This window comes from Pleurodeles waltl, chromosome 11 (genome assembly GCF_031143425.1).
Source record: "Pleurodeles waltl isolate 20211129_DDA chromosome 11, aPleWal1.hap1.20221129, whole genome shotgun sequence".
NCBI lineage: Eukaryota > Metazoa > Chordata > Amphibia > Caudata > Salamandridae > Pleurodeles > Pleurodeles waltl.
In genome coordinates, this window is record NC_090450.1 from 532,347,269 (window position 1) to 532,373,273 (window position 26,005).

Consider the following 26,005-nt stretch of genomic DNA (forward strand, 5'->3'; position numbering starts at 1 on the left):
AGATGGTAGGTTGAAGTCACATCTATATGAGTGAATCAATAATAAGTCATTTACTACCAATATTTGGTTGATTTATATTTGTGTATAAAAGGTTGATCGACGATGACATGTTCAACACTGTTCTACTTCTGTAACAAGTGGCCTATCGGATTATCACTCCTCTGTTTAATTTGTGAAAATGTTAATGACATTTGTGACATCACAAGGGATTTAAGTGGACTGTGTCCTGTCGGTGCTAAGAATCGGCTGTTCTGAAAAGTAGGTGCTGAAACGGGTCCCTATTGGGTTCTCCATTTTTGCCCTCACCCTCGGGGTGAAAAAAAATAACTCTACAGCAGTAGCAAGCGTCGCTGCCTTTAATGTAACTTCAAAGAGACTTGTTACGGTTCCCTCACAGTCTCATCATTTCAGACCTGAAGCATTTTAAATATTTCATACAAAGCTGTTGCTTATTTATCTTATGCAACTAACACCCACTGGCAAAGTCAATAGTCCTGACTTCTTGAAGGTTGTATGTTACTTGTTGTATTTTATATCAGGATGCAATGACAGAAAGAAGCAGTAACATAACCAGTCTGGCGGCACACTATGCTAAGCAAAGATTTTTTAGCCTACGTGTTTTTACGCTACACCCTTAATTATATCGGCCACGCCCCTTTGAAAGACTCCCAGTTTTTTTCATCCCACTTAAAGCCCTGGACATCACTCACTTCATTCAATGATTCCTGCCTGGGTGTTCCATTGAAACAGAGGGTTGTCATAAAATACAAAGAAAATACACCATTTAAAAGTGAATGTAAAAATTTAAGAGCACCTGCTGCCACATACAGACGACTTCGGTTAGTATCGCTTCTATCAAAACTTCGGATTCGTACCACATAAATACCCTTTTTTGCTTTACATTCCTGTATCCTATAAACAAAATACTTTTACAAGAATCTGTTACCGAACCTTGCGTTTCCCATGGTGAGCACAGTGAGTGTCTGGCTCCGGGGACTGTCTTCCCTGCGCGCTCTCTGTGGAAAAACCTTGCTCCCTTCGGCTCACTAGGGAAACATGCTGTCACTATGTCCGTGCGCGCGCATCAAGTTTGCTTTTCTTCCTGAAGTACCTGAAAGGATGATGTGTCCTTGCGTGCCCTCGTATACTTAATTGCTTTCTCAAAGCCGCACAGCCTTGAAATTTGTCAGTGCAGTTCGAGCTATACCGAAATAACACCACAGGACGCCCATTGAGAGGTGGAAAGAAGCAGTTGTCTGTGTGGGCCTGCTCGTTTGCTGAAGCACTGCCGCCCCTGGGCCTCCCTGTTTACTGTGAGTGATTGAGGAACGTCAGGCGGAGACTACTCCCTTCCTCTGAGTTCCCATGTTTTATGTCACGGTGCAAGGCCTGGGCTGTCTATCAGGGCCATCTCAATTATAATGATAGTATTAATAAACCTGTTTCTTTCATCGCACTTCATTCAACATATCTGCTCTTTGCACGCACTGTAAATAACGCGCCTAACGAGTAACCAGTGCAATGGTAGTTAATTATCAACCTCAGAAGGATGGAAGACTGAGTTTGCAATGCTCCTTGATACAGACTCATGACCAGCAGAGACCACAATGTTGTTCACTGGTGAGCATTTAACTCTGAGCCATCCTTCAAGCATCAACGTATTTTGATTTCCTAGGCTGCCTACATTTTGCTCCCAATTTATTGCTTGTGGCGCGTCTCCAGACCTGCTTCAAAACATTATTATAGTACATGTCTGTGGTCCTTTGGTGTCAATGGGATGTGTGCTTGTTTACAGCCACGTGCTTCTTACATAGAAGTATACGTGGGTAATATCAACAAAATATGTTATGTTGTAAAGCGCACTATCACCCGCAACGGTGTCTTGGTGCTGAGCAGTTAAGTGTGCCTCGCTCTGTATATAGTAGGTTGGTTAATTGAAAAGCCAGGTCTTCAGCTTCTCGTGGGATTCAACAAAAGAGGAGGAGGCTCTGATGTGGAGTGGGAGGATGTTCCATGATTTAAGAGAAATGTAAGAGGACTCCCATCCTCCGGATCTGGTTCTGTCTATGCTTGAGATTTATGCAAGTAGAAGTCTGCAGAGTGGAGGTGTCCAGCTGGTTGGTAGAAGGAGATGCAACTATTCAGGTAGGTGGGGACTGATTTGTGAAGTGCCTTGAACATGTGTGAGGAGTTTGAACTGAGTGCGTTTATGTATCGGGAGCCAGTGTAGTTCCCTGAGGTGTGGTGTGAGTTCTGTGTGGGAGATTGAGGATGAATCTGGCCTCCAGGGTTTGGATGGTTTGTAGACTTCTAGTGATTTGCTTGGTGATCCCACCATAGAGAGTTTTCCCATAATCCAATTTGCTCGTGACTAGGGCATCAGTGTCAATTTTTCTGGTGCTTCTTGGTGGCCATTTGAAGATCATCCTCAGCATCTTCAGGGTGTAGAAGTGGGGGGGCGTTGACTTGTGAGTTCATATCCAGTTTGCTGTCGGTGATTATTTCAAGGTTCCTGGCATGGGTTGTGGGCATGGGCCTGAATTCAGCCAGCCACCAGTTTGAGTCGCATGGGCAGGTGTTCTTTCCGAAGATCATTACTTCTGTTTTGCAGGTGTTTAGCTTGAGACAGTTGGCTTTTATCTAGTTAGTGACTTTGGTCATGCATGTGGTGAACTTGTTTCTTGTGTTGGAGGTCTTGTCTGAGAGTAGGAGTTTAAGTTGCATGTCATCTGCATATTAGACGATGTTGATATCATGTACGCGGATATCATCATAGGGATCATGTATGCGTTGAAGAGGGTAAGGTTGAGCAATGAACATTGAGGCACTCCGCACATGGGTTGAAGGGTTCTGAGGACTAAGGAGCCAGTCTTACAGCTTGTGTTCTATCCATTAAGAAGGAGCAGATCCTGCGGACAGCAGGTCCTTGAAAGCCAATTTCATGCTGGAGCTTCATGGGGATGGAGTGTGAGATCAAGTCAAATGCTGCAGAGAGGTGCAGGCTAATGAGGGCTGTCATACCTCTTCTGCTGAGGATCATGTGTATGTCATCTGTGGCAGCGATGAGTGTTGTTTCTGTACTGTGGTTGTGCCTGAATACGGACTGCTTGGCATCCTGGAGCTGGTGGATGCAGAGGTCAGTGAGGCATCGGTTGATTGATTTCTTTAAGAACTTTGCTGGGTATGGTAGGAGGGAGATGGATCTGTAGTTGGAAAGCGTGGCTTGGTCAGCAAATTTTATTTGAGCAGGGGCATGATGGTGACATGTTTTCAGGTGTCAGGAATGTGACTGAGTCAATAGATGTGTTGAGGATGGGTGTTAGTACTTCGCTGATTGATAGTAGTCTTTTGGTGAAGGTGCGGTGGGGCAAGGGTCAAATGGAGCCCCTGAGTGGATGGTATTCATGGTAGCAGCAATTTCGGCAGTGTTGGCTGCAGGACACACTGTCAGTGTTCATTCTTAGGCCATGATGGGAAGTTGAGTTGCAGCGGTGATGAGGTCTGGTTGAGGGTCAAATTTGCAATATATGGAAGTGATTTTGTTAAAGAAGATTTCCAAGAGCTTGTTAAAAAGGTCCTGTGAAGGGCTCATGTTGCTGGAAGCAGCAGGAGGTCGGTAAAATCGTTGATGATAGCAAAGATTTCCCTGTTACTGTTAGTGCTGGCGATGAGATCTGCAAGAGCTGTGTGCTTGATGTTCCATATCTGCTAGTGGTAACGCCCAAGGGCATATTTGAAGATATCTTTATCTGTGGTGTCTTGACTTTTCCTCCATTTGCGCTCCAGTAACTTGAAGTGGTGTTTCATCAGCCTGATTTTCTCTGTGTACCAGCTGGCCTGTGTACGGGCTCTTGCCACTGGGTTGTGCTTGATGGGAGCCAGGGTGTCAGCACATGTGGTGATCCAGCTGTTCAGGTTTTTGATGGCTTTCAGAAACTCACAGGTGAGTCCGGGCCAGTGCTTGCCTTTTGAGATGCTTTTATAACTTCGGTGAGTGGTTCTAGTCATGGTAGGTCTGTGATAATGGGAAAGTGACATGGGCGTGGTCTGTCTAAGTCATAGTTGCTGGCTTGTCAAATGTGATATTGCTGACTGACGAGAAAAGTGGCCCCAATAGATGTCCAGGGTGTGGGTGGCTTTGGTTACATGTTAGGTGAGGCCAAGGTTTCCGAGGTTTTCTAGAAGGGCTGCAGAGTTTGGGTTGTGCGGTCTTCTAGGTGAAAGTTAAGGTCTCAGAGGATGATGAAGGTGCTGTCTCTGATATGAAGGGTGCAACAAAGTATGTGATGTTGCTAGTGAAATTGGTGAGGGGTCCTGCTGGTGTGTATATGAGGGTTCCACCCAGTGACAATTTGGCTGTGATGCATATCTTGAACGTGAGGTGTTCCATGTAGCTGGTGGTGGTGTCTGTGTAGGTGGTGCAGTTGATAGTATCTTTTAATATGATAACAACTCCACCTCTGGGCTTCATCTAATGGTTTTGCCTAGCAATCTTGTAGACAGTGGGGATGGCTGTAGCGATGTCCAGTGCTGAAGTTCAGTTTAGCTGTGTTTCCATGTGAAAGAGCAGGTACAGAGTACGGTTCTGCAGTACGTCACATATATCTGTGGCCTGTTTGGTGAGTGCGTGGGTGTTGAGGAGCATGAATGCGAATGTGGAGTGTTGTTTGGGTGGTGTTTGGCCTGCGTGCGCAGGTGGACGGTGTGAGAAAGTAGCCTCTTTCTAGCCTTGTTACCCCCAATTTTGGCCTGTTTGTGAGTGTATGTCAGGGTGTTTTCACTGTCTCACTGGGATCCTGCTAGCCAGGGCCCAGTGCTCATAGTGAAAACCCTATGTTTTCAGTATGTTTGTTATGTGTCACTGGGACCCTGCTAGTCCGGACCCCAGTGCTCATAAGTTTGTGGCCTATATGTATGTGTTCCCTGTGTGGTGCCTAACTGTCTCACTGAGGCTCTGCAAACCAGAACCTCAGTGGTTATGCTCTCTCATTTCTTTCCAATTGTCACTAACAGGCTAGTGACCAATTTTACCAATTCACATTGGCTTACTGGAACACCCTTATAATTCCCTAGTATATGGTACTGAGGTACCCAGGGTATTGGGGTTCCAGGAGATCCCTATGGGCTGCAGCATTTCTTTTGCCACCCATAGGGAGCTCTGACAATCCTTACACAGGCCTGCCACTGCAGCCTGAGTGAAATAACGTCCACGTTATTTCACAGCCATTTTACACTGCACTTAAGTAACTTATAAGTCACCTATATGTCTAACCTTTACCTGGTAAAGGTTAGGTGCAAAGTTACTTAGTGTGAGGGCACCCTGGCACTAGCCAAGGTGCCCCCACATTGTTCAGGGCCAATTCCCCGGACTTTGTGAGTGCGGGGACACCATTACACGTGTGCACTACATATAGGTCACTACCTATATGTAGCTTCACAATGGTAACTCCGAATATGGCCATGTAACATGTCTAAGATCATGGAATTGCCCCCTCTATGCCATCCTGGCATTGTTGGCACAATTCCATGATCCCAGTGGTCTGTAGCACAGACCCTGGTACTGCCAAACTGCCTTTCCTGGGGTTTCACTGCAGCTGCTGATGCTGCCAACCCCTCAGACAGGTTTCTGCCCCGCTGGGGTCAAGCCAGGCTTGTCCCAGGATGGCAGAACAAAGGACTTCCTCTGAGAGAGGGTGTTACACCCTCTCCCTTTGGAAAATGGTGTGAAGGCAGGGGAGGAGTAGCCTCCCCCAGCCTCTGGAAATGCTTTGTTGGGCACAGTTGTGCCCAATTCTGCATAAGCCAGTCTACACCGGTTCAGGGGACCCCTTAGCCCTGCTCTGGCGCGAAACTGGACAAAGGAAAGGGGAGTGACCACTCCCCTGACCTGCACCTCCCCTGGGAGGTGTCCAGAGCTCCTCCAGTGTGCTCCAGACCTCTGCCATCTTGGAAACAGAGGTGCTGCTGGCACACTGGACTGCTCTGAGTGGCCAGTGCCACCAGGTGACGTCAGAGACTCCTTCTGATAGGCTCCTTCAGGTGTTGCTAGCCTATCCTCTCTCCTAGGTAGCCAAACCCTCTTTTCTGGCTATTTAGGGTCTCTGTCTCTGGGGAAACTTTAGATAACGAATGCAAGAGCTCATCAGAGTTCCTCTGCATCTCTCTCTTCACCTTCTGCCAAGGAATCGACTGCTGACCGCGCTGGAAGCCTGCAACACTGCAACAAAGTAGCAAAGACGACTACTGCAACTCTGTAACGCTGATCCTGCCGCCTTCTCAACTATTTTCCGGGTGGTGCATGCTGTGGGGGTAGTCTGCCTCCTCTCTGCACTAGAAGCTCCGAAGAAATCTCCCGTGGGTCGACGGAATCTTCCCCCTGCAATCGCAGGCACCAAAAAGCTGCATTACCGGTCCCTTGGGTCTCCTCTCAGCACGACGAGCGAGGTCCCTCGAATCCAGCAACTCTGTCCAAGTGACTCCCACAGTCCAGTGACTCTTCAGTCCAAGTTTGGTGGAGGTAAGTCCTTGCCTCACCTCGCTAGACTGCATTGCTGGGAACCGTGACTTTTGCAGCTACTCCGGCCCCTGTGCACTTCCGGTGGAAATCCTTTGTGCACAGCCAAGCCTGGGTCCATGGCACACTAACCTGCATTGCACGACTTTCTAAGTTGGTCTCCGGCGACGTGGGACTCCTTTGTGTAACTTCGGGTGAGCACCGTTTCACGCATCCTCGTAGTGCCTGTTTCTGGCACTTCTCTGGGTGCTACCTGCTGCTGAGAGGGCTCCTTGTCTTGCTCGACGTCCCCTCTACCTCCTGGTCCAATTTGCGACCTCCTGGTCCCTCCTGGGCTACAGCAGCGTCCAAAAACTCTAACCGCATGATTTGCAGCTAGCAAGGCTTGTTGGCGTTCTTTCGGCGGGAAAACACTTCTGCACGACTCTCCACGGCGAGAGGGATTCGTCCACCAAAGGGGAAGTCTCTAGCCCTTTTTGTTCCTGCAGAAACCTCAGCTTCTTCTGTCCAGTAGAAGCTTCTTTGCACCCACAGCTGGCATTTCCTGGGCATATGCCCATCTCCGACTTGCTTGTGACTTTTGGACTTGGTCCCCTTGTTCCACAGGTACCCTAGATTGGAAATCCATCGTTGTTGCATTGTTGGTTTGTGTCTTTCCTGCATTATTCCTCGATCACGACTTCTATGTCCTTAGGGGAACTTTAGTGCACTTTGCACTCACTTTTCAGGGTCTTGGGGAGGGTTATTTTTCTAACTCTCACTATTTTCTAATAGTCCCAGCGACCCTCTACAAGGTCACATAGGTTTGGGGTCCATTCGTGGTTCGCATTCCACTTTTGGAGTATATGGTTTGTGTTGCCCCTATCCCTATGTGTCCGCATTGCATCCTATTGTAACTATACATTGTTTGCACTGTTTTCTAAGACTATACTGCATATTTTTGGTATTGTGTACATATATCTTGTGTATATTTCCTATCCTCTCACTGAGGGTACACTCTAAGATACTTTGGCATATTGTCATAAAAATAAAGTACCTTTATTTTTAGTATAACTGTGTATTGTGTTTTCTTATGATATTGTGCAAGTGACACTTGTGGTACTGTAGTAGCTTCACACGTCTCCTAGTTCAGCCTAAGCTGCTCTGCTAAGCTACCATTATCTATCAGCCTAAGCTGCTAGACACCCTATACACTAATAAGGGATAACTGGGCCTGGTGCAAGGTGCAAGTACCCCTTGGTACTCACTACAAGCCAGTCCAGCCTCCTACATTGGTTGTGCAGCGGTGGGATAAGTGCTTTGAGACTACTTACCACTCTTGTCATTGTACTTTTCATAAGAGAAAAATATACAAAACAAGTTCAGTGTGTGTACACATAGCTAAAAAGTTTTGCATTTCCTCTTTTCACTCTTTTCTAAAGTGCTGAAAAGTACTTCTAAACTTTCAAAAAGTTCTTAAAAGTTAAAAAAGTTTTTTTCTGTCTTTCCAAAAAGCTCTGACAAACTTTTTTCTCTTTTTCTATCACTTTAACTCTCTCTAAAATTGTCTGGCACAGGCCAAAATGTTGATCTGTCCAAACTTGCATATGATCACCTTAGCTGGAAAGGAGCAAGGAGTCTCTGCATAGAGAGAGGTTTGAGTGTAGGGAAGAATCCTTCCTTGGAACTGTTACTTAACATGCTTAGAGAACAAGATAAGGCTAAAAGTGCCCCATCTGTTGAAAAAGTAGCTAATGGTTCCCAATCTGATCCAGGGACTCCCCCAGGAAAAGATTCAGGAAAGAAACTCCCTAGCCTGCCCATTACTAGACAGTCTAGCATAGTTGGTAATGATGGAGAGCCACACCATACAAATAGTGTTGTCTCACATCATAGCAAAAGCATTTATTCACACCACAGTGGTACTGATGTTTCTGTTAGCCAAGCTGTTAGGGTGTCCTCTGTAAGGGACAGGTCTCCTTCTGTTCATTCCCATCATACCTCTGTATCTAGAAATGTCCCTCCCACCAACCCTGATGACAGATTGTTAGAAAGGGAACTCAATAAGTTGTGGGTGGAACAAACCAGACTGAAGCTTAAAAAGCAACAGCTGGATTTGGATAGACAGTCTTTAGAATTAGAGAAGGAAAGACAGAAGTTGGGTTTAGAAACCCATGGTGGCAGCAGCAGTATTCCCCATAGTCATCCTGCAAAAGAGCATGATTCCAGGAATCTGCATAAGATAGTTCCCCCTTATAAGGAGGGGGATGACATTAACAAGTGGTTTGCTGCACTTGAGAGGGCCTGTGTTGTACAGGATGTCCCTCAAAGGCAGTGGGCTGCTATCCTATCGCTATCATTTAGTGAAAAAGGTAGGGATAGGCTCCTTACTGTGAAAGAAAGTGATGCCAATAATTTTACAGTACTTAAGAATGCACTCCTGGATGGTTATGGCTTAACCACTGAACAATACAGGATAAAGTTCAGAGAGACCAAAAAGGAGTCTTCACAAGACTGGGTTGATTTCATTGACCATTCAGTGAAGGCCTTGGAGGGGTGGGTACATGGCAGTAAAGTTACTGATTATGACAGCCTGTATAACTTGATCCTGAGAGAGCATATTCTTAATAATTGTGTGTCTGATTTGTTGCACCAGTACTTGGTGGACTCTGATCTGACCTCTCCCCAAGAATTGGGAAAGAAGGCAGACAAATGGGTCAGAACAAGGGTGAACAGAAAAGTTCATACATATGGTGACAAAGAGAACAATAAGAAGAAAGATGGTGAAAAATCTCAAGATAAGCATGGGGATAAGGGTAAAACCAAAGATCCCACTTCAAATCTTAAACACTCTTCAGGGGGTGGGGATAAAACAAATTCTTCCTCTTCTTCTCAACCTACACAGTTTAAAAAGCCTTGGTGCTTTGTGTGTAAAAACAGAGGCCATAGGCCAGGGGATAAGTCCTGTCCAGGTAAACCCCCTGAGCCTACCACCACTAATACATCAAGCTCTAGTGCCCCTAGCAGTAGTGGTACTAGTGGTGGGACTGCTGGCAACAGTCAAGTTAAGGGTGTATTTGGGTTCACTTATGGGTCCATAGTAGAAACTGGGGAAGTCAGTCCCAAGACAGTTTCTGTCACACCTAGTGGCATTGGCCTTGCCACACTGGCTGCTTGTCCCCTTACAATGGATAAGTACAGGCAGACAGTTTCAATAAATGGTGTTGAGGCCTTGGCCTACAGGGACACAGGTGCCAGTATCACTTTGGTGACTGAAAACCTAGTGCATCCTGAACAACACATCAATGGACAACAGTATAAGATTATTGATGTCCATAACTCCACTAAGTTTCTTCCCTTAGCTATAATTCAGTTTAGTTGGGGTGGAGTTACTGGCCCTAAGCAGGTGGTGGTATCACCTAGCTTACCTGTAGACTGTCTCTTAGGTAATGACCTAGAGGCCTCAGGTTGGGCTGATGTAGAGTTTTATGCCCATGCAGCCATGCTGGGCATCCCTGAGGAATTGTTCCCTCTCATTTCTACTGAAATGAAAAATCAAAGGAGAGAAGGCCTGAAAACTCAGCATCCCTCTCCATCAACAGGTAAAAAGGGTATCACAGTATCCACTAACCACCCTACCATTCAGGATACCATTCCTGTGGTGGGAGAAACCTCTCCTGGGGTGGCACCTGTTCCAAGGGAATCATCAGCTGGCAAAGCTGGACTCCCTGAGGTAGAAGTACCTCTCTGTGGGATAACTAACATTGGTGAGAAAAAGAGCACCATTTTAGTTAACATGGAGCATCCCTCCAACCCTCCCAGAGAAACTTTAGTGCAGAAACCCTGCACTGCCTCACAACATTTAGGACAGCATCCCTGCCCTAGTGTGGAGCTCATAGGACAGCATCCCTGCCCTGCTCCAACTCAAGAGAAACAGCATCCCTGTTCTCTCTTCCAGCCATATGGACAAAGTTTTTGCCCAGCTATGGTTTTACTGAGATAGCATCCCTGTCTGGCATTTCCATCATTACAAATAGGTTCAGTGGATAATTCCCACTGCTCTAAACTAAAACTTACTGATAGAAACTCTGAAAATACATCTTCACATTGTTGCTTAGCTAAAAAACTTCAAACAGGGTGGTTTACATCCCCACAGGGAAGTAACCATATAGTGGATGACAAAGGGAGTAACCAGTCTATTGCAGAGCTACTCTCTACTTATCACCACTTAGACAATAAAGTCTCAACTGGCCAAGGTTAGCCTTATTGTCCTTCGTTTGGGGGGGGGTTGTGTGAGAAAGTAGCCTCTTTCTAGCCTTGTTACCCCCAATTTTGGCCTGTTTGTGAGTGTATGTCAGGGTGTTTTCACTGTCTCACTGGGATCCTGCTAGCCAGGGCCCAGTGCTCATAGTGAAAACCCTATGTTTTCAGTATGTTTGTTATGTGTCACTGGGACCCTGCTAGTCAGGACCCCAGTGCTCATAAGTTTGTGGCCTATATGTATGTGTTCCCTGTGTGGTGCCTAACTGTCTCACTGAGGCTCTGCAAACCAGAACCTCAGTGGTTATGCTCTCTCATTTCTTTCCAAATTGTCACTAACAGGCTAGTGACCAATTTTACCAATTCACATTGGCTTACTGGAACACCCTTATAATTCCCTAGTATATGGTACTGAGGTACCCAGGGTATTGGGGTTCCAGGAGATCCCTATGGGCTGCAGCATTTCTTTTGCCACCCATAGGGAGCTCTGACAATCCTTACACAGGCCTGCCACTGCAGCCTGAGTGAAATAACGTCCACGTTATTTCACAGCCATTTTACACTGCACTTAAGTAACTTATAAGTCACCTATATGTCTAACCTTCACCTGGTAAAGGTTAGGTGCAAAGTTACTTAGTGTGAGGTCACCCTGGCACTAGCCAAGGTGCCCCCACATTGTTCAGGGCCAATTCCCCGGACTTTGTGAGTGCGGGGACACCATTACACAGGTGCACTACATATAGGTCACTACCTATATGTAGCTTCACAATGGTAACTCCGAATATGGCCATGTAACATGTCTAAGATCATGGAATTGCCCCCTCTATGCCATCCTGGCATTGTTGGCACAATTCCATGATCCCAGTGGTCTGTAGCACAGACCCTGGTACTGCCAAACTGCCTTTCCTGGGGTTTCACTGCAGCTGCTGCTGCTGCCAACCCCTCAGACAGGTTTCTGCCCCCCTGGGGTCAAGCCAGGCTTGTCCCAGGATGGCAGAACAAAGGACTTCCTCTGAGAGAGGGTGTTACACCCTCTCCCTCTGGAAAATGGTGTGAAGGCAGGGGAGGAGTAGCCTCCCCCAGCCTCTGGAAATGCTTTCTTGGGCACAGATGTGCCCAATTCTGCATAAGCCAGTCTACACCGGTTCAGGGGACCCCTTAGCCCTGCTCTGGCGCGAAACTGGACAAAGGAAAGGGGAGTGACCACTCCCCTGACCTGCACCTCCCCTGGGAGGTGTCCAGAGCTCCTCCAGTGTGCTCCAGACCTCTGCCATCTTGGAAACAGAGGTGCTGCTGGCACACTGGACTGCTCTGAGTGGCCAGTGCCACCAGGTGACGTCAGAGACTCCTTCTGATAGGCTCCTTCAGGTGTTGCTAGCCTATCCTCTCTCCTAGGTAGCCAAACCCTCTTTTCTGGCTATTTAGGGTCTCTGTCTCTGGGGAAACTTTAGATAACGAATGCAAGAGCTCATCAGAGTTCCTCTGCATCTCTCTCTTCACCTTCTGCCAAGGAATCGACTGCTGACCGCGCTGGAAGCCTGCAACACTGCAACAAAGTAGCAAAGACGACTACTGCAACTCTGTAACGCTGATCCTGCCGCCTTCTCGACTGTTTTCCTGGTGGTGCATGCTGTGGGGGTAGTCTGCCTCCTCTCTGCACTAGAAGCTCCGAAGAAATCTCCAGTGGGTCGACGGAATCTTCCCCCTGCAACCGCAGGCACCAAAAAGCTGCATTACCGGTCCCTTGGGTCTCCTCTCAGCACGACGAGCGAGGTCCCTCGAATCCAGCAACTCTGTCCAAGTGACTCCCACAGTCCAGTGACTCTTCAGTCCAAGTTTGGTGGAGGTAAGTCCTTGCCTCACCTCGCTAGACTGCATTGCTGGGAACCGCGACTTTTGCAGCTACTCCGGCCCCTGTGCACTTCCGGTGGAAATCCTTTGTGCACAGCCAAGCCTGGGTCCATGGCACTCTAACCTGCATTGCACGACTTTCTAAGTTGGTCTCCGGGGACGTGGGACTCCTTTGTGTAACTTCGCATGAGCACCGTTTCACGCATCCTTGTAGTGCCTGTTTCTGGCACTTCTCTGGGTGCTACCTGCTGCTGAGAGGGCTCCTTGTCTTGCTCGACGTCCCCTCTACCTCCTGGTCCAATTTGCGACCTCCTGGTCCCTCCTGTGCCACAGCAGCATCCAAAAATGCTAACCGCACGATTTGCAGCTAGCAAGGCTTGTTTGCGTTCTTTCGGCGGGAAAACACTTCTGCACGACTCTCCACGGCGAGAGGGATCCGTCCACCAAAGGGGAAGTCTCTAGCCCTTTTTGTTCCTGCAGAAACCTCAGCTTCTTCTGTCCAGTAGAAGCTTCTTTGCACCCACAGCTGGCATTTCCTGGGCATATGCCCATCTCCGACTTGCTTGTGACTTTTGGACTTGGTCCCCTTGTTCCACAGGTACCCTAGATTGGAAATCCATCGTTGTTGCATTGTTGGTTTGTGTCTTTCCTGCATTATTCCTCGATCACGACTTCTATGTCCTTAGGGGAACTTTAGTGCACTTTGCACTCACTTTTCAGGGTCTTGGGGAGGGTTATTTTTCTAACTCTCACTATTTTCTAATAGTCCCAGCGACCCTCTACAAGGTCACATAGGTTTGGGGTCCATTCGTGGTTCGCATTCCACTTTTGGAGTATATGGTTTGTGTTGCCCCTATCCCTATGTGTCCCCATTGTATCCTATTGTAACTATACATTGTTTGCACTGTTTTCTAAGACTATACTGCATATTTTTGGTATTGTGTACATATATCTTGTGTACATTTCCTATCCTCTCACTGAGGGTACACTCTAAGATACTTTGGCATATTGTCATAAAAATAAAGTACCTTTATTTTTAGTATAACTGTGTATTGTGTTTTCTTATGATATTGTGCAAGTGACACTTGTGGTACTGTAGTAGCTTCACACCTCTCCTAGTTCAGCCTAAGCTGCTCTGCTAAGCTACCATTATCTATCAGCCTAAGCTGCTAGACACCCTATACACTAATAAGGGATAACTGGGCCTGGTGCAAGGTGCAAGTACCCCTTGGTACTCACTACAAGCCAGTCGAGCCTCCTACAGACGGTTTGTGTGAGTGGGGTGATTGGTGCTCTTGATGCAGGAGTGGTGGGGTATGGTGTGGGAGAGTGCATGTGAACGCCCCTTCCTTGTTGTGTGGTGCATTATGGTGGCGGTGCAATAAGCGTTGGCTAGAATTACGGGCATAGAGGACCATGGCAGAGAATTAGATGGTAGGAAGAGAACCAGGGATCATGGTGGTGGGCGCAGTCAAGGTGTGGCAGGCACAGATCAGCTTGCCTTCAGCGAGCCAGCAGCACACCCACTGCATGCATCAGCTGCACAATCACACTGAAGCCACCATTAGTTAGGTCCTGGAAGGAGTAAGGAGTGCAGGGTACCATGGGTAGGAAACCAGTGATGTCACTTCCTGCGCAGATTGGAAATCCAGTGATGTCACTTCCTATGTAGATGGGCAATGGGACATTAAGTACTCTTGCTTGACTCTTCTTTTAAAGATGGTTTTGATGGGAAACCAATGATGTCCCTTTCTGTGCAGATGGGTGATGGGAAATCCAGAGGGCAAGGTTTGTATTGTCTTTAACACTGGCAACCCTGATGTTGGAACATATCCCCTGGCTGATGCTTATCATTTATAATTTTATGGCACACTCCACCATTTCATCGCACTTGAGTCACTTCTAGGGTACGCTCAAGTGTTTTTATAGAGTAATGTGGAAGGCGGTGAACCGTATCGTAGGGCAGCCACAAGCATGAATAGCTGTTAGGGGTTAGGATACACAACAAATGAGTGAGAATAAAATTACTTGATAGTCTATTGTGGCTCCTCCCAACTTCATACATCAAACACCAGATGCAGTACAACCATTTAAAGTGCATTACATCATAGAGCAGTAACAATCCAGAAACCAACTACCTCTCAAATTACTTGCTGATTCATCCCTTGCCTTTGACCCTGTACAATGCTCCACTGACTTCTGGCTAAGTTCATGTTACATAAATACCACATGCATATACACATGCATACAAACATACTGTAGAAAAGCCAGCAAGAAATGCAAGGTGCTTTTGTAAGAAGTCACTGTGCTTCTCACAGCATTGACGGCCAAGGTTCTTAAATGAGACATTCTATATCAAAAGACAACATGACCTCACCCAACTAGGAGGCATGCTTCATCAAGTTGCTCACTTCTCACCCCAGTAAAGGTAAATAGGCTCAGATGGGTTCCTCATTATTCAGGAGTTCTTCGGATCTCTGGCTGCTATTTTAGCATGAGTGCCTCTAATCCAATCAGAGAAATGCGTACATTTTACCACTGTGTTAGAGGGGTACATAATGTTTTTACCTCAAATAAAGAAATGGCACCTCGGAACGATCATATATGCTTATACAAACTGAGCACACATTATTTGTGTTTCCCTGTAGAAGGATTAAAAATAAGAGAACTTGACTAAGACATTTAAGGTGGTGTTTGCCAAAATGTTTCTGGCAAAGCAGTCATATCTGTGTTTGTGGTATTCTTCAGGACCCTTGTACAGGGGCGGCTTCTTTGCTATGGCAGAGGAGCGCCGCCCCCCGCCAGCAGCAGAAGCGGCAAAACTTTCACAAGAAAATGATAATAAATTATGTTTATTATCATTTTCTTTTAAAAGGGGTGGGGCCACGGGAGAGGACAGGGATGGAGGGGGAGTGCACAGCATTCCCCCTCAGTGAGCATGTATGTTTGGTCAGCCGTCTCGGGCCGGCCAAACACACATGCGCACTAGGCTCTCCCCAACCCGGCACCGCATTGCCGGGTTGGAGACAGCAGGCAGAGACTCTCACTCTGGCTGGGCGCTCCGTCCAATCCTAATGCTGCTTTCATGCTGCAAGCTGCATGAAAGCAGCATTAGGATTGAACACAGGGCAGTCTGGAAGCTGTGCCTGCAGTGGAGGACCAAAGAGAGGATCGGACTGGAGTGGCGAGAAAGGTATGTTTTTTAATTATTATATATGTTTTTTTTGTAGGCCTCCCAGTCACACACCATGCCGCCCCACCCCTTTTCCCTCCCGCGAGCCACCACTGCCCTTGTACCATAGTGCTACGCTGCAAACACCTACCTTACAGTGAACAGGGGTTTGGTTACATGCTAGTGTTAGATATGAGTGAAGGGAAAAGACGTGGACAGTAGCCTGTATAAAAAGAAAAGCTCATAGCCATACCTTGAATCTTTGCCAACTCTGGTTTACAGGTGGCCAGGTAGTGATCCTTTGAAATACATTATGGCTTTCAAATGAAAAGGTAAATACAAACTTGGCCCCCCTAGCGTGGCGGCTAATCTCTAATTACAATGCATTAGTTACAGGAGGTAACAGAGAGGGAAATGGTTTTTGTGGTATGAATAATTTGGGTTTGGTGAAGCAAGAGAATATAGCATATAAACATAAATATATGATTGATTCACAGAGGAAGGCTCTTACTTCTGGGGGACAGAAATAACACTATCTGGTCAGAATTTTCTGGTGGAGGTAAAATCACCAGATGAAGAAACTGCATTTTTGTTAAGTTGATTAAAGGGGTTAAGAGATGACATAGGAGATAAGACAACCCAGTCCACGTGCGATCCAGTTGTTAGTGATTGGGTAAGGGCCATTAGGTCCGTAGGAGTAAATGTAGGGTATCAGTCGTGGCAGAGGATGTGGTAGGCCAAAGTATTGAGAAACGGCTAGAACTCAGTAGAACTCAATGCAAATCGGAGAGTGGTCAGAAGGGAGGTAGAACCACACTGGGAGAGGTTTATTAGCAGGTGGCAGAGTTATATATAAACAGCTGAATTCGTTTGTTGTGAGATTCTTAATAGTTTGTATGGACCGTTGGCTGAGGACCTTAAAACGTGAATTTTCTCCTTCTGTAGTAAGTAACCACACAAACTTTTGTGAAACTGAAGTGTGTGTGAGGATTTTGTCCAGTTTCAGAAGGGGCTTTGAGTGAAAGGGAGGCAGTCTTCCTATTCACCAAGTGGTGTTGAAGGTAGGGAAGAAGGACATGCGATGTTGTGATGCCAATGACACATTGATTACAAGGCCGTACCATGTTTATAATGTCACCATATGCTTGCATCATAAGAAGGCATTCTGTAATTCAACATGTAATGAGACGCCGGTGTCTCTTTTCTATGTCGATTCCTTAGTTATATTTTGTATAGTAATAACACGAGAAAAAATCTACATAAAATAACATGGATCTGCTCGTTCAACAATTAATGAACAGGTAGTTTTTAAAAAAAAAATCCCGACTGTTGCCACATTTTCGTCGTTCCACAACACAAGAAGCAGCTTGTTCTGGATCTTGACTCCTTTTAGAGTAAGTGTCCTAACACTATGAGGAGCTTTCTTGCAAGGAACCCGAGCTACCAGGTCCAGATCTGCTAATCTGAGAGATCCTATAGGATTATAATAGGAAACGATGTTTTTTAAAACACTTTGGTCCTATTCACCATTATGTCGAACCACTAGTTCTTCAACTTAAAAATGTATCTTTGTGGAAAGAGGTAACCAGCGCTGTCTGGCCAAAGTAGCAGAAATATGCTGTCTACTTCCAATCCCCAAAACTCTCCTGGCAGAAGAAGTTAGAATTTTGTGAAGTCTGTAAACGAGTTTCCTTCGGTTATCCAAAACCAAAACGTTACAATTAGGTAGCCTTTACCGGGTTATTTTCCTGACTATTGTTGACGTGTTTCTTCAGATATCATTGGCTGCAATTTTCTCAAGTGCATCAGATATTGTTTACATTTTTTTGAAACATTATTCACTTGGTTCATCATGAGATAATCATCTAATGTCAGGTTCTGGAGGCTGGATAGAACAGGTAAATCAAATCAAAATCAAAATATTCTTTATTCGATCCTGATAAAAGAGATCATAAGAGATGTGCATGTAGTAATATCACAGTAATACATACAACAAATTGATAAAAGCACTCGCTGAGGCGTTATGAAAAGTCCAACACGTTTGACACAGAAATACGGCAAAGTGCATCAAATAGTGATCAGCACCTGGACATCTATTTTGTCATTTTCCTGTGGCTTCCAGTTCCTGCTTGTTCCAGACTGATCCAGTGACACTATAGCTGCCTGGCTTTTACAGCTGGGGTTTTTCCTGACTGGGTTTTCCCAGTCACCGTTCTTCCAGCCAACAGAAGCCTTGCCACCCCACAACCTACTTAATGAAGGCTGCAGTGTGACCGCGCAGTGGTGAGCGCAGTAGATTTACAGGTGGTACGTCGAAGGTATGCCAAAGGCAAGCCTGTCTGAGCCCTTATGTGCCTGGGCCGTGTCTGGCGCCACAATCCCTGCTCCCCCCCAAATATACACCATCACCAAACTCTACACCTTTGACCCCGGATGCTGCAACAGACCCACGCTCCACGTTAGGACCTTTCCTCTGCACCCACAGCCACTTCACCAGCCACAGCACACACACCAGCCCACCGACCAGCCCCACCCCACAGGCACCAGCTGAACAAAAACACCAACTTGCATGCACCCTTCTCAATACACGCTCACTATGCAAGCATTCCACCAAATTGTGGGACCTCATCACCACCCTCACACCTGACATCACCTTCCTGGCCGGGACCTGCCTCAACCCCACAACTGCCCCAGACATTGCTGCAGCAATCCCTGACAGATATAAAGTCACTTACCAGGACTGCACACACAAGCTGGGAAGAGGAACAGCTATCATGCACAAAGAGACCATAAAGTGTACCACCACCACTGACAACACCCCCACCCCCATGGAACATCTCAACTTCAAGCTTCACACGGATGACAAAATAACAATCAAATGCACCCTCGCACACTGACCTCACTGGCCCGCGCTCCAACTTCTGCAACACCATCACAGACTTCATTGTCCTTCTAGCCTTAAAGTCCAAGGACTAGATCTTCCTTGGCAACCAAAATTTCCACATCAACAATAACAACACTGCACAGCTTCTCAACAGTATGAGAAGCGTCAGGTTGACCCAGATTGTCCATGACCCTACACACACTGTAGGACATGCGCTGGACCCCATTTTCCAGCACCCTGCGTCACATACAGCCATATCACAGAACTCACATGGACTGATCACTCCATCGTCCACTTCAGCATCTCCAGGCCCTGCACCCCCACCTCCAAGATGACCAGCGATCCCACCGGAGGTGGAACGAAATCTCAGAGACCAGCTGGGCGGACGCTCTCATCACCTCCAACCCTGCTACCGCCACCACCCTCAAACAGGGAGTAAAAAACTTCAACGCCTAAATCACCAAGTGTGCTGACAGCATCTTCCCCATCAAGAGCAACATCCAGAGTAAATCCTCCAAAAAGGCCAGTTGGTACACCCAAGAACTCAGAACAGCTTAGCAAACAGCTGGAGAGGAGATGGTGTGCGAGCAAGGGCACCTCCGACAGAGCAGCCTTCTAGACCTCCCTCAACCTCTACCACTGCCTGCTGACGGCAACACAGAAGACATCCCTTGTCATACGCATCGAAACCAACACAAAGGAACTTTTCAACATAGTTAAGGAACTCTGCAACCTGTCTACCAGCAAAAACAACATCTCACCTCACAGGACCTGTGACCCACTTCTTCCATGACAATATTGCAACCATATACAGGAACTTCAAACCCCAACCCACACCTACGGACTTCCTGGACAGATACGCCACAACCATAACTGCCACGAATGATACACTGACCACCTGGAACATCCTCTCCACGCAGGACATCACCTCCACCATGAAATCCATCCAATGGGAGCTGCCACAGACCCATCCCTGCACCACATCATCAACCTTGGAAACCAAAGGATCGACCAGGAACTCACCACCCTGATCAGCACCTCGATCACCACCGCAACATTTCCCAATGACTGGAAACACACAGAAGTCAGACCAATACTCAAAAAACCCTCTGCTGACCCCAGTGAACCCAAAACCTACTGGCTAATCTCCCTGCTCCCATCCCCAGTTAAGGTAAAGGAAAAGATCATCAACAAGCAACTCATGACATACCTGGAGCAGAACCAGCTACTTGATACCTCCCAATCTGGCTTCTGCAGCAATCACAGCACTGAAACTGCCCTGATCGCAGCCACCAATGACATCTGAATCCTCCTCGACAGAAGAGAAACAGCAGCTTTGATCCTCCTAGACCTCTCGGCAGCCTTAGACTCTGCATCCCAGCACATGGTGATCGAAAGACTCCACCACATCAGCATCCAAGGGGACTTGCTCAGATGAATCACCTCCTTCCTCAACAGAAGAACCCATAGGATTCACCTACCACCTTTCACCTCCAAACCCAATGAAATCACCTGCAGTGTCCCCAATGGCTTATCCCTCTACCCCATGCTCTTCAATGCATATATGACCCAGCTGGCCAACAACGTCAGATCCCATGTTTTCAACATAATTTCCTACACAGACAACACCCAACTCATCCTCTCACTCACCAACGACCCCTCCACCACCAGAACCAACGTCTACAGAAGCATGACAAGCATCGCTGACTGGATGAAGAACAACTGTCTTCAGCAGAAAGCAGACAAGACGGAAGTACTGATATCTCGCAAAAGCAGCAACAAATGGAACGACTCCTGGTGGCCATCAGACGTAGGACCCGCACCCACTGCCTCCGACCACGCCAGAAACCTCGGAATGATCATTGACAACAAACTCACCATGAAATCACACATCAATGCCATAACCTCCTCCTGCTTACTCACTTTGCGCATGCTACGTAAGATCTTCAAGTGGCTACCCCTATGCACGAGATGCACCATGACACAGGCCCTCATCACCGGCTGACTGGAATTCAGCAACGCCCCCTAGGTAGGAATTGCCACATACCTCATACAGAGACAGACCATACAGAATATCCCAGCCAGACTCATCCTTGGCCTTCACCGACAAACCCATAGCACACCTTACTGCAGGCAACTCCACTATCTACCTGTACAGAAGAGATGGCAGTTCAAGCTGCTGACCCACACACACAAAGCTCTGCACAACCAAGGACCCGCGTACATTAACCACCGCCTGAACTTCCACCAACCGTTGAGAAGACTACGCTCTGCCTCCCTTTCATTTGCCTATACTGCCCACATCTACCGAAGCAGAAGTGGAGGATTTTCTTTCTCTCAAATTGCAGCAAAAACCTGGAACAGCCTCCCCACGCACCTTCAGACCATCACCTCACTTCCAGAATTCCAAATGGACCGCAAGACCTGGCTGTTTGTATAAGCCTCCGGGACCTGCAAGAGCCTGGATGCCGTATTGGGTGATCAGTATATCATAATTTAGAACAACATTGATTTCTGCAAATAAAGTGCATTCTTTAAAAAAGCAGCAACAGTTAAAAGGCCTCTCCAACTGCTGAAGAAAAATCAGCGCAGCTACTCTGCATTTACTGAACTTATATTTCTGTAATAATGGCAATAAAGACTTTTTTAGTAAGGGGAAGGTAAAATTAAAAAAAAATACAAAGTGCAGAATGGTTTGGGGGGATGACTCATCACAGGGACAGATTAATATGTCTGAGGGGGGAAACTGGCCTGGGGGAAACATAGGAGCCATCTGATTGAGCCGACCCTGAAGCACCTTAGTAACATCCGCTCCTACGTATTCTGAACAGTAATTAAGTAAGGGACCACTGCTTCAGTAGTTTGGAGGAGGCAATGTTCCCTAACTGTTGGCTTCATTACTTCCTCACCCTCCCTCTTGGATTGCCTATAAGATAAATAACAATCTTTAATCCACATCTTAGCCTCTTTGTAGTGTTTTCTGGCTTCTCAAAAATGTGTGGGCAACCCAAGGCAAGAGTAGTTCCTCTAATGTACCTAAGCCGAGGGATTTTGAGGCCATGCGCACAAGAAAGACAATCCAATATAATATTGCAGTTTACGCCGGCCTCGCCATTTGACCACATTGATCACCACAAAGGGGCTAGCTTTAGTTGATCCACCACATATTCAAGCTCTAACTCCTGATGGACTACAAAATGAGGGGTTCGAGGGAGGAACGCCCAGAATTCCCCTGCAGACCCTATTCTCCTCTGCTTGCATCCTAGAGGTATTCCCATAACTCCAAACCCTGAGCCATAGGTCAAAGAGCGGAGGCACTTCCTCCTATAGATCTCAAGAATTGGTGCAATTGGTTTCCCTCATATGGTGGTGGCTAGTGAGAAAATGGAACCAACTGCATGTGAGTAGTGACTTATTCTGTTCCCCACGCAGGGAGCCCAGGTGAATGCACAATCAAACATCATCCCTAGATTGGGAAACTGTCTCAGTTTCTTGATTGAGTTGCCCCCAATATGTATGGATCACGTTTTTGTGTTCTTTGGACCACATACCAATATAAAGGTCTTCCTCAGATTAGTTTATAATTCAAGTTAATCCTCGAAGCTCACAAACCTAGAAATTAGCAGCTTTAGTCTGTTTGCGGTTCTGGCAAGCAGCATGGCATCGTCGGCGTAGAGGAGTGCCTGCCACAGTTTATTTTGAACCACTGGCACATCAGCCTTCACTTTGATGAGAGTTGATTCCAGATCATTTATGTAAAGCAGAAAAAGTATTGGGACAATGATGCACCCCCAACATACACCTCGATTAACCAACAGTGTGGAGGAGCACTCACCATGTTCCCCATACCTTACAAACAACATTAAGCCCCAATGGAGATGTTGTAAAAAAAGTGACCAGACCTGCTTCCAAGCTCATCAAAGATAATATGTTCCACAATTTGGAGTGATTCACACAGTCAAAGGTGCTTGATGATCCATGAACGCCATCTGCAGAGAGTCACCCTTGGTCCGCTTATATTTAGAAACAAGTAGATGGAGATTTTAACACTGCTTAACAGTGCCAAGGCCTTTCTAAATCCGTACTGGACTGAGGAAATGATATTTCTCTCTGATGTCCACTCAATCTGGTGGTCCAGAACAATGCACCCAATTATTTTTGTGACAGAGTCAAGCAGGGAAATTGGCCGGTAACATTTAGGATCATGCATATTCCCTTTTTGAAAGACTGGCACAATAACAGACTTGCACCATGATGGATGGACACTAACCTTGCAACACAGAATTAAAGACATTTGCAAGTAATGGTGACTGAAACCCTGGATTTGCCTTAAATAAGTCCTTAGGTACACCATCTGGGCCTGGTGCTTTGGTTAAGGGACTATTAGGGATGGTCTTCAGGACTTCGACAGCAGTAAAGGTGCACAACGGTAATCACGCATTCCCCAGCCCATCTTCAACACAAGGGATGCTGGACTGATATATTTTTCTAAAGTGCTCAATCCATATTTCAGGGCCAATGTGGGTGGTGACAGTATCCAGGAAACTTCCAAAGGAACAAAACTGCATAAACTATTTTCTAAAAGGCCTGTGTGTCCTTGGCCTGGCATGAGACTACCAAGTTATCCCACCTCTCTTCTCTGATTTCCAACTTCCTAATTTTCCGAGCCAAGGTATAAGCCTTTCTAGAGGCACTAATTAAACCCTGATCTCTGGCAGACTGCTTCAAAGCTCAATGCAACTTATTATTGGCTGTCCTACAAGGTTTATTAAACAATGACTTTGTGTTATCAGCCTTTGTTTTCATAGGCTTTGACAAGATTTCCCTAATGTAAAGGGTTAGGTCAGTGAAGCTAGACAAAACTTTTGAAGATCCCAACAACTCCGATGCACACCCTGCCACCAGTCACCACACTCTCTGGACACCTGCCCCATTATTGCGTTCTGCAGAGCCCCTAGCCTCTGGCCTTTATCCTTAATGGTCAATGAACACCTGCTCCCCTTATTGACGCATTCCCTTATTTCCATGGCAATGGAACGGGCTAAGGGCTTCTGGTCGTTGGGGAAACTTCCCATCAGAGATGAAGGGCCGTATACTCTGTGACTCGAAAAAATTATCTATTACTGACTCTCCAACCCTTCCAGTGTACAGGTGCCAAAGTGGAACAGCACTGTCCAGGTCGTGTGATAGCAGGAAAGTGCACAGTAGTCGCCCTCTCGAATCCATAAGATCCTGATCTATATAGTTTGGTTCACCAAGCTCTGGGGGTACAAGTTGCAGAAGAACAAGCAGTCAGAGTGCCCAATTTTGCATTCAAATCACCTGCCAGTAACACATTGAAAGCACCTCGTGATTGAGTATGCTCACTGCTAGCTCATCTATCCTGGAAAATAGCCCATGCAGGATCCAATAACCCCTGCTTTAAAAATCATTGTTATGAAATTTAACCATCGTGACACCAAGTTTTGGGCCCAACCTTAATTCAAAAACCTGCAGATACTCCATTTCCGATAGAATCAGGGTTACTTTACAACCAATACCTACTTTAAAATAAGTGGCAAGTCCATCACTTGCCTGCCCCGCACTTGGAAGGAGATGCAACAAGATTAAAACAGGTATAACCATCAAAGAAATATCCTTTTGTGACCAAGTCTTCTGAAAGAAAACAATATGGTAATCTCCAACAAGGGCAGTCCACTCATCAGTAGTTAGTTTGGACAACAAGCAGCAGTGTTCCAGCTAAGAGATTTAAAGTCAGTTTTGACCTTAGCATTGTCTTTGTTGGCAGAAGATGGCATTTTCTCCATCAGGCTACCCCCAGGTGCAGGTTGATGGAGGACCGATCCCTGTATTTCCCTTGAATGCTGTGCCAGGGGCTTATTAGGACCACTGAATGGATATGGGCAATGCAACAATACGCCAGAGCAGCCCCTCCTTGGGTTAGGTAATGTTATCGACATGGGTGTCGCTTGAGAGATGTCCACGTGGGAGGTGATCTTTCTAGCCGGTGCCTTGGAGGGTGCACACTTCCACTCTTTGTCAGTCACTATCCTCAAGATTAGCAAGACACACATATCTGTTTCCAAGCAGGGGCTGGTTGCGGCATAGGGAGTGATGTTGAAGGTGATATCCATTTGACGAGGTATGATAGGTAAGACAAGGTGTCAAAAAAAGAAACCCAAAGGAAGAGCAGTTATTGTTCCGAGCTTTGGTGCACCTATTCTGGCCTGGAAGAAAATTTATCCTGCAATTGAGGGCCTCTGAAAGTTTATGATAATGCAGTCACCCTTGAACTTGCAGGGTAACGGCCTAATCACCCCCACCCTATGAACCAAAAAAATGTCATCATGAAGGTTACGGGTTGAGCCAATGTTGTTGCAGATCCAGTGTGTCACCTTATTTTTCAGATCAGGGGTAGACTCCATAGACCCAAGTAGTAAGCAGGGAGCATTGACTAACACAACCATGTACGGGCAAGAGGCAGGGGGTAAATTCATCACCGGGAGAGGATTCATAGCCCCAGGTAGGAAGCAGGGAGCATTTGCTATAACAACTACTTACGGGCAAGAGCAGGGGGTAAATTTATCACCAGGAGAGAATTCAAGCGAAGTTGTAACCCAGCTGCAACCTAAGGGCCACCATCCTTCATTGAGGGCCTAGCGGTCCTTGCCTCCTGACCAGGGGGACTGTCCAGAGAGGTAGCCCCATGCTGAGTATTTACATGGCACCTTTCTTGTAAGCCCCCAGCGTCAGACCCAGTGATGGTTTTGGTTGAGCACTGTGGTCCTCTCCTCTGATCACAAGGCTGGACCAAATTTGGGACCAGTGTCCATCCCGCTGCTTTTTTAGCAAGAATATTTAAATGATCCCCAACAGCTGAAAGTCACTCATGCAGGGGGTGAAGTTTGAGATGTAGCAGATTGCTTAACCTCTCATAGATACTTTCTCAAGGATTCTCTGGAGCTGAATGGGACTTTGGTAGGCTTTGAGCTTGAAGCTGCTGTCATTTGCAAGAGTTTGTGGCTTTATTCTAGTCCCCCCCCCCTTAGGTTTCAACAGACCTTTCCTCCATTTAGCCACAGGGCCAAGGCCCGGGGAATGAGCAGCCATAATATCCCCATTTGTGTCCTCCTCCTCGTGTGTCCCTTCCATGAAATTATTACCAGAGGTATGCACCACCCCAGAAGAGTCAACCGGCAAACTATTGCTTGTACAACCATCAGCCCGAGCATCACCACAAGACTCTGCCGCCAATTGGGGCATAGGGGTCGAAGGGTCACATAACTCATCCGGTGTGAGGGACAATTTATGTAATGCTAGCTGAATCTCTTTAGAGATAACATAC

The 26,005-nt window shown here is 46.6% G+C and overlaps 1 protein-coding gene across 1 annotated transcript in view; it reads right to left on the reverse strand.

Moving 5' to 3' along the window:
- GRK7 (G protein-coupled receptor kinase 7) overlaps positions 1-26,005 on the reverse strand; it is a 175,707-nt gene that overhangs the window by 21,812 nt on the left and 127,890 nt on the right. The gene's annotated exons all lie outside the window — the stretch shown is intronic.